This window comes from Apostichopus japonicus, chromosome 10 (genome assembly GCF_037975245.1).
Source record: "Apostichopus japonicus isolate 1M-3 chromosome 10, ASM3797524v1, whole genome shotgun sequence".
Classification (NCBI taxonomy): Eukaryota; Metazoa; Echinodermata; class Holothuroidea; order Aspidochirotida; family Stichopodidae; genus Apostichopus; species Apostichopus japonicus.
This window is the reverse complement of record NC_092570.1, coordinates 15901022-15910412: the sequence shown is the minus strand read 5'-3', so window position 1 is coordinate 15910412 and position 9391 is coordinate 15901022. Positions and strand designations below refer to the sequence as shown.

Here is a 9391-nt window from a genome sequence, read left to right as displayed (position 1 = left end):
CGGCGTGTCGTCTTTATCAAACAAATATGATTGTGTACATGACTGCACAATCTAAAAGAACTTGTATGACTGTTAACCAAATAATAGGATCCGTATATCTGCCGATGCGTTCAACAAACTACCCACGACAATGGCACTTGATACAATGAACCAGTTGTGAAATACCGGTTTTGGAAGTTAATGCGTTGTTATAACTGTCTAGAGAGGCCGAATTCGTATTTTGAAAGACAAGAAAAAAAGGTTTACTTCAGTAAAGATATTTCTCGTACTGGAGTTTCAATCAAGTTAAGCAGAGGTCGCGTCCATGACTCATTGTACGTAAGGAAGATCTTGACTACGTCAAAGTCATTTTACATCTACTGAGAATGGGAGGAACTAAAGCAACTGAGAAAACTTTTCATATCCATTGCTGCTTATATTTCTTCCTTCTGTCGTCCTGCACAGGTCAAATAACATTTGAGTTATTGGATACCGATGTGAATGAAGTCATATTTCTTGGTGAAGAGGATGTTGCAGTCATTTGTTCGTACGCTGGTGATTTACCGATTGATGGCATGCGAATTGAGGATACCAGGGGACTGTTGCTCTTTGAAAGTAACAACCAAACAAGTATTCAATACACATTTCAGAGGGTAAAAATAAGTGACCGCGAGCTGATATGTATAGTTACGTTGACTTGTAGGAATGGGAGACAGGTAAAGGAGGTAACCTCTCTACATTTGAACATTCAAAACGATAACGGTCCTCGCTGTTTTCGCAACGGTACAGTAGGGCAGCCGTACAAGGATGGTGACTGGTTTCTAGTGTCATGTTACTGCGCAAGCCAAGGAAACGGGTGCCAGTGGGTATTGACCGATGAGGGTTCCTCGGTGGGCAATGTTTTGAGCAATATCGAAACTATTCAACGCCCAGGAAAGGAGATACAACAAGTTTTAGTGAGGTACAACGTGTCTACTGATGTAAATGTTAGATATGATTGTTTTGTAACACTTCCACATAGAAGAGGTACTAAGCGGTGTTCAATAGGGCCAGTTGGTATATCTCAAAATGATTCAATCATCGCCACTTCAAGTAGTCACCTCATCTCGTGTAGTAGTTCAACAGTGACTGACATTCCAAATCAAGAAGCAAGTCGACAATTTCCCAGTTCTGATGTTCAAAAAGTAACAAACGGGATATCAACTACGCCTGTCTTTATCAACTTAGATCAAACCACTCCTTCTTCTTCAAATATAGTGAAAGTCGTTTTGGCCATTATTTGCATATTCATAATGCTTACTTTGGTTGCCCTAGTTGTATGTAGATGGAAATACAAATCTGACAATTTGAGGAGAGGTGAAGAATTCTCAGCAGGATCAGTGCAACGAAATTCTGCCTTTCTTGTTGGCAATGCCAACAATACACTATTACTCAGCAACGGAAGCGAACGAAGAACGGAACATCACAACGGAATCCTCCCTAGCACATCCAAAACCCGTACGGACAACGATAGATCAGTCAGCGGACACGCATATGAAAAGAAAATTTCAAATCAAGATGAAGTTACGACTACGCTTGGAAGAAGTCATCCAGTGTATGAGGATCATGGTGATGATTTGGTTCCTCCTGGTTGTCCAGTGAAAGATTCGGACTTGGACACTGCTTCCCTACCTGGAGTTTGTTCTTCAATAAGTTCATGGGATGATGTCTACGCATTGATTGAGGGAGATGTCAAGAGACCAACAGAAGACACAACCATTTCTGGTGGTCAGGAAAATCCCAGGTTCCAGGAGGGATGCTCTGACGATGAGCAACATCTAAAGGAAGAAGGATGCTCTTCGCCTTCAACAGAAGAGGATTTCAGCTCGTTGTATGCCTCAATTAATAAGGGCGGTAGAAGCGAAGATGAATTCTCTCAAGACAGCCAACACCTACAAAACAAAAACACTTCATCTTCAACAGAAGAGGACCCCAGCTCGTTGTATGCCAAAGTTAACAAGCAGGGACGGTAAGAAATGTTGGCACCTGCCCGGGGTTTGATAGAAGTGATTCTGGGCCTGTACATTGACTTGTATAGGGCAGTCAAAGAAGGAACAACTTTACCAATTAACTCTAGTGTAGTAATTAATTTCTATCAGTTGAATGTACCCTGAATTGAAATCATATATGCCCTATTTGGAGCCCAAATGTGGGGTGGGTTTCTTCATCAGAAACGATTTTATGACAGTCTGTACATTTAGCTAGTTCTGCATATATGTAACGTTTTATGGAACCGTGACAAGTATTTCATGGAATCATAAACCAAAGAAGTCATGAGGCATATTTCTTCTTTCGTTCCTCGTATTTCGTGACTATCTAACCATACCTAAACATATTTTTAGAGAATATTTTTCAAAGGTAATCTCGCAATTACTCCCTCTGTCATATATATAGTTGTTTTCACTGTGTATCTTTATGCATATTCTATATTACTTACATAACATAAAACGTGCAAACGATTAATTAGGTAGCATAAAATATGAGTCATTTATTGTGATACATATTATAAAAGTAAAGAAATTTAAAATACGCTATAAATTTTACTTGGTGAGTGTATTGCCTATACGCTTGGAAACTAAGACTTCGGTTATCTCTGTCGGGCATCAACTACAGTTATGAAAACGGGTTGCACTATATTTTGTGTGGCAATAAGGAGAGCGCTTGGGTTTACTTTTTTATCACTGCGTTTTATCTTTCTTGTTCTTAGAGTGATCTACTTGGCAAGCCTTTCAACGATTTTAGTGGATGAACTGTTTTGACTTCCTGTAGATATGTATATATATATATATATATATATATATATATATATATATATATATATATATATATATATATATATATATATATATATATATATATATATATATATATATATATATATATATATATATATATAAATATATATAGCCTAGTGGTTAGGGTGTCCGCGTACAGAGCGGAAGGCCCGTGGTTCGAATCCCGGTGGAGGCTGAAAGTTTTTCACTGTTCTTGATTTTCCAACTCAATACGATTTTCATTTGTATATATTCATTTGCCTTTGTCGTTTACCTCCATTGCATTAACATAAAGTCTGTTCAAAGTATCTCTTTCGAGATCCGGCTTTAGGAATCACAAATGATTTCGAGTTGGTTAGCATCATGTTTGATCTCTAGTGTAAGGCAAAATATGTCACCAAAAACAGAACTAGTATTTTTCGATACAGGTGACAAACGCCTACAGTGGAATTACGAACTTCCTTACCGGTTTCGAACCTCTGGACATACAATCAGCGTCCATAGCCTAGTGGTTAGGGTGTCCGCGTACAGAGCGGAAGCCCGTGGTTCGAATCCCGGTGGAGGCTGAAAGTTTTTTCACTGTTCTTGATTTTCCAACTCATTACGATTTTCATTTATATATATATATACATATATAATAATAATAATAATGATAAGCATATTTGGATATGTTCAGTAGCACTTCCCTTTTATCAGGTGCGTATCCAGGGGGGCGTTGGGGGCGCGCGCGCCCCGGGTAAGGAAAAGAGGAGAGAAAAAAAGAGAAGAAAAAAGGGAAAAGGAGGGCGAAAAAGAAAAGGAGGAGAGAAAGGAAAGGAAAAGAAAAAGAAAAAAGAGAGAAAAAGAAGAAAAGGAGGGAGTAGAAGATAGCCAAGACCTCGGGAAGAGAAAGAGGAACAGTCAAAGTTAAAGCGCTGATCCCTATTATATACACAGGGTAGCCAGTGACAGATCAAGGATTACGGAGGGGGTGTGCGCCTCACCCTACCCCTTACACCGACAACTCCATTTTTGACGTTTCCATTTTTCCTCTCTCACTAATGTATCTATATAAATACTATATATGGTCTATCATAACGCGTGTGTGTATGGAAGCTTTAAACAATTGTACAAATTGTAGTACAATTGTGCTATATGGAACCAACTGTGGCTGGTCTTGAACTCGACAGAGTCGTCGGGGAACATGACGCATTTCGGGAAGGGGACGACCGCCCCCCCCCCCCCCCGAGCAAATTTTCTTTATGACATCGCTAGTAATTTCAAAATAGACAATGCTTAGATGCAGCTTACAAGGCCTGGGAAGTGTCATTTCCAGCGATCTGGGAGGCATTTTCAGCCAAAATTTTTCTTGTACGCTTCGCGCCAACCATGGTGGAGCTTCGCTTAGATAGTTTGCCTACAGGCTTCGCCCCTCCCTTGGCAATTACTCGCTACACGCCTGTTCGAATTTGTAAAGCAAAGAGCAGATATAACATCACATCAGTGAGCATTGAAATGCATGTTCCACGATGAACAGCCTCAAAAAACTGTCTATGTGTGTAGTCAAAGGCGTAAGAGCCTAATTGGATTTGGGGCTGTAACGACTTACCCGAAAAAAAGCCGAAATTTTTTGCGCGCTTTGCGCGCGTTCAGCATATCGATGTCAATATGCTTTCTAGTCACTTCGCCCAACAACCATTTCGCCCAACTGCCATTTCGCCCAACCAGCCTGGTCATTTCGCCCAACCAGCCTGGTCATTTCGCCCAACCAGCATGGTCATTTCGCCCAACCATCATGGTCATTTCGCCCAACCAGCATGGTCATTTCGCCCAACCAGCATGGTCATTTCGCCCAACCTTATTTTTACTAATATTCAGTCAGAATAATATTACTTTTTCTTTTCCACTAGTTCAATTTGATTTATTTTGGGTTAGGTTACTTCGTAATAGGTAAATAAAAAAGTGAGGTCCGCTCGATATCGATCGGAGTCTGAGCAGTTATTTCGGGTATAATGGGAGGATTACACTACTTTAGGCGTTTACTCATACAATGGAAGTTATATTATTATACAAACACAGGGGAATCGGTCTTCATAAAAACCTATCAAACCTAACCCCTAAAACATTGATCCATCCTACTGACTAACAATTCCCGAACGTTTCCTTATTAAATTGAAAAAAATATATATATATAAAACCCGTCCGTAATATTGAAGTACTATATTTAATCAATGTAACCACTTTATCAATGTAACCACATATGTAATCACATAAGTAGGCCTAATCAATTTAACCACGACATCAAGTTTCCTTAACACCTAACACACTGATCGATCCTCAAGTTTCCTTAATATTCGGTTTGTATCCTGTAACGTTAACAATTCCTGAACGTTTCCTTTTGAAGTATCATATTTAATCAAGGTTGGGCGAAATGACCAGGCTGGTTGGGCGAAATGACCAGGCTGGTTGGGCGAAATGGTAAGGTTGGGCGAAATGGCAGTTGGGCGAAATGGTTGTTGGGCGAAGTGTCCTGCTTCCGTCAATATCATATAAGCAAGCATCGCTCATTACATTGCATGGCATCGTGTACCTTACGGTCCGTGAAAGTTGCACAGTATACCGCCGGATGCTAATGTAAGCAACGAAATGTCTTATGTAGATGGAGAAAAAGCATACAGATCCATTTATGTCAAAACTCTCTTTTACAGTAGTAATGTCGGCCAAGCTTAGAACTTTATTTTAATTACCAAGGAGATCATTTTTAAGCTATTCATAGCTATTTATTTTTCTTTCAGTAGGTGCCCGAAAAAATGGGAAAAAATGGTTGCGGGGGGGGGGGGGGGCTGCAGCCTCCGCCTCCTACGGGACCTACGCCTATGTGTGTAGTGTTCGGTTTCGATATACCTGATATCGGAAATATCTGGTATTTATCATTTCCTTCAACCAAGTTTTATAATAGCCATTATAAGAGGTTTTAATATTTGTACACCAATAATTAACTGTGTCTGAATTTTCGAAAATTTCCTCACCAACCTTCTTCATCATACTTTCTTCTACTCGTGCAATTTTGACCTGTCTATTAGGGGTTGAAGGAGGTTTTTATATATTGGTTGTCCACACTGGCGGATCCAGGGGGGGCAAAGGGGCCATGGCCCCCCAAAGGTGAGCCAAAAAGTGTTTCCGAACATCCGCTAAATCATATGATTGGAAATTAACAAAATCGAGAGGAATAGCAGTGGTAGACTAGTCTAAACCTTTTCGTTTTCTGGTTTAAAATTAAATGCAGAGCTCCCAACTGACCCGCAATTCGCGGGAATTAGACCCGCATTCTAACACCCAAACCGGCTGACCCGCACAAGCGTCCGAAAAAACCGCATTGTAATTGTCAAGTATACATAAAAAAATTGCATCAAATTTTGACTTAGCAACCGTCATTTCTTTAGCATTTAGCATAATAGAGTATAAAACCTCCTTTACAGCATCATTTGAACCTCAAATTAACCTATATTTCTTTTCATTGGGGCGAGCAGCGAACATTTTCATGGCACGGGAAAGAATGAATTATCACCTATTATTCAATTTATTGATGTTACACACAAAAAATGCATATTTCTCAGAAAATTTTGGGTGACAAAAGCCTTTCTAAGTGCCACCATTTTACATGTAGGCATCACCAGGATTCCAAAAAAAAAATCAAAAGGGGAGGGGGACACCCCCTCCCCTTATACCCCTCCCCAGGACGGCGATTCGTGGCATGGACCAGCATTTGCCTTCTCAAGAGATGGGAGCTATGTAAATGTATGAGCATGAGGATTTACAGTTTAACACCATTTGCAGTTACAGGTTGGTACTTGGTTGTAAGAAATTTATAACCTATGAGAAATAAAATTTCTTGAGAAAGATGATCCCAACTTTGTTTCATAAATATTTTACAAAATTACACCTGGGAAACATTTTTTTAGAAGTAAATTAACATCACCATTGTACACTTTTGTCGCACCAAATTGCATCTGAGGGCATTCAGCAATAGAAAATTTTTCAAAGGGGGGGACCCCCTCCCCTTAGACCCCTCCCCCATATCACTCTAATGCCACTTTGGCCCCTCCCAAAGAAATGCCCTGGATCCGCCAGTGGTTGTCCATAGATTGAATTTTGTGCAACATTATGGGTATGTTTTGAAGTGATTTTTATTCACGAGAAATGTGAATTTTCAAATTCTCAACAAATAATGGGCTTAAAACCTTCAAAAGTGGGGCTTTCGAATATTGTGGGCCGTGACGTAGAATCACCTAAAAAAGCAATGATCCATAGGACATGCAATGAGGTCGAACATGATGTGTGACTGGTTACAACCTTCAAAAAGGTTATGGATGGAAAAAAACTTTTGGTAAATACTTGGTTCTCAGGCAAAAGTGTACATCTGGTTGGTCATTTTCAAGCCCGAGAAGTGCCATTTCCGGTGATCTGGGGGTATCAAAACCAGAAATTTTCTTGTACGCTCCGCGCCAACCGATGGTGGCGCTCCGCTTAGATGGTAATTCGCGCCCCCCGGGTTAGAAAATCCTGGATACGCGCCTGTTTACTTTGTGCAGACTGCAACTTAACTGTGTTATGTTTTTTGCAAATACGGAACAACTGATGAAAGGGAAGTGCTCAGTTTCTTTGGAACAGGTTGTGACCTGTGAGAGCGTGAAACTTATTCTGTATGTTGGTTTCATTTTCACTTTTGTGCCAGGAGGTGTGAGGAAGGGAAGTCTCAGTGTATAAACTCATCAATACTTATAATTCTTTTTCAAAAGTGTCAATCTTATTAAATTGTACTATACTTGTTGGCTCATGCAAACCCTTTCTCCCATCCCTTCCCCAGTCTTCACCTCCTCCCTTCTCCTCCTCCGTTCCCCCTCCTCCAACGGTTGACATCAGTTTTATCTGTATATATATATATATATATATATATATATATATATATATCTGTATATATATATATATATATATATATATATATATATATATATATATATCTGTATATATATATATATATATATTGTTATGATGTAGCATGTTGCTTTGAAGTTTTACTAGTACGCTAATTGCTGTCATGTAATGCTTAAATGGTGTATTATTATTATGCTAATTTGTAAATGTAGAGCACAATCAGTGCAGTTCTAAGCTACGGTCGAGTAACCTCACCGAATGTCATATAAATTAGTTTTCAAGGAGTGGCTCGGTCTCTTCTCCCAGTGGCACCAACCTGTACGTCTATGGCGGGCCATCAGTCTCAAATCATGGGAGATCGACTTATACCGATTTAAATCGACATATACCAGTTTCCTTCGACTTATACCAGTTTCCAGCAGCTGAAATCGACTTCTACCGATTTAAATCGACATATACCAGTTTCATTCTACATATCATCGATTTAAATCGACATATACCAGTTTCATTCTACATATCATCGATTTATTTTACTTATCATCGATTTAAATCGATGATAAGTAAAATAAATCGATGATATGTCGAAGTAAACTGGTATATGTCGATTTAAATCGATGATATGTCGAAGTAAACTGGTATATGTCGATTTAAATCGGTATAAGTCGATCTCCCATGATTTGAGACTGATGGCCCGCCATATACGTCACGCCACGTAAAACAACTATGTCTGCCTAGCACCTACAAAACCCACCTTTTCCGTTCCGGCCTTTCTTCACCATGCCAACCACGCTGTGTGTGACTTACTCTTAACTCTCTTTTGGATACCATTCTTCTGGACTTATCATTTACCTTACCTGGTCATGTTCTCTATACCGGAACTGTTATTTACGGAAAGCCCCTTCCGGAAGCTTCCAGACACACCAGCACTACGGTTACTTAATCAACACCGACTACCCCTGGATTTGACACCCCGACGGAGAGCCCAGCGGTAGCCGAGGTACCTTGCGTGCGCGCTAAGTTAACTTTAAGTATTGCATTTATCCTAAGTTATATATTTTTGTTACCAAGAGACACGTATTTGATTCATTTTAAAAACAAAACCTCTCTAACCTACTTTATTGTGTTTGATTCCCAAACCATGATAGCTGGACTTCGTAACAATATATATATATATATATATATATATATATATATATATATATATATAAATATATATATATATATATATATATGTGTGTGTGTGTGTGTGTGTATATATATATGTATGGGTGTGTGTGTGTATATAAATATATATATATATATATATATATATATATATATAATTATATATTTATATGTTATTTGTTAATTGTAACTAGTGGCGTTAACCTCCTCTGCAACTTTCTATTTCACATGCTCCATTCAATACAATTTCGGATATTTTTCTTTGACTTTCATTTCATTTTGATAAAACGTGATCACTGTCATATCAATATATATTTGTGATCGGAAGAGAATTCTTCACTTGTTTGTGAAATGAGGAAACATGTGAGTTAGAGTAACAAGAGTTTCAAGAAGAACAACCGACATTAACAATCAAGCCCGGAGTGTAGAGCCGATGTATAATCAGCTCTCTTACCCTTGAAGTAACATTCCATTCAATTAAGTGAATGTTATGTTGTATGCATGGGCGTCAGCAGGTTTCA

The 9391-nt window shown here is 39.0% G+C and overlaps 1 long non-coding RNA gene across 1 annotated transcript; it reads right to left on the bottom strand.

The window, feature by feature from the left end:
• Nucleotides 1-701: 701 nt before the first annotated feature.
• Nucleotides 702-7725, bottom strand: LOC139974683 (uncharacterized). Its single transcript, XR_011795522.1, has 2 exons — nucleotides 5090-7725; nucleotides 702-4888 (listed from the first exon to the last, which is right to left on the bottom strand). It is a non-coding gene; the product is annotated as an uncharacterized lncRNA (long non-coding RNA).
• Nucleotides 7726-9391: the final 1666 nt, after the last annotated feature.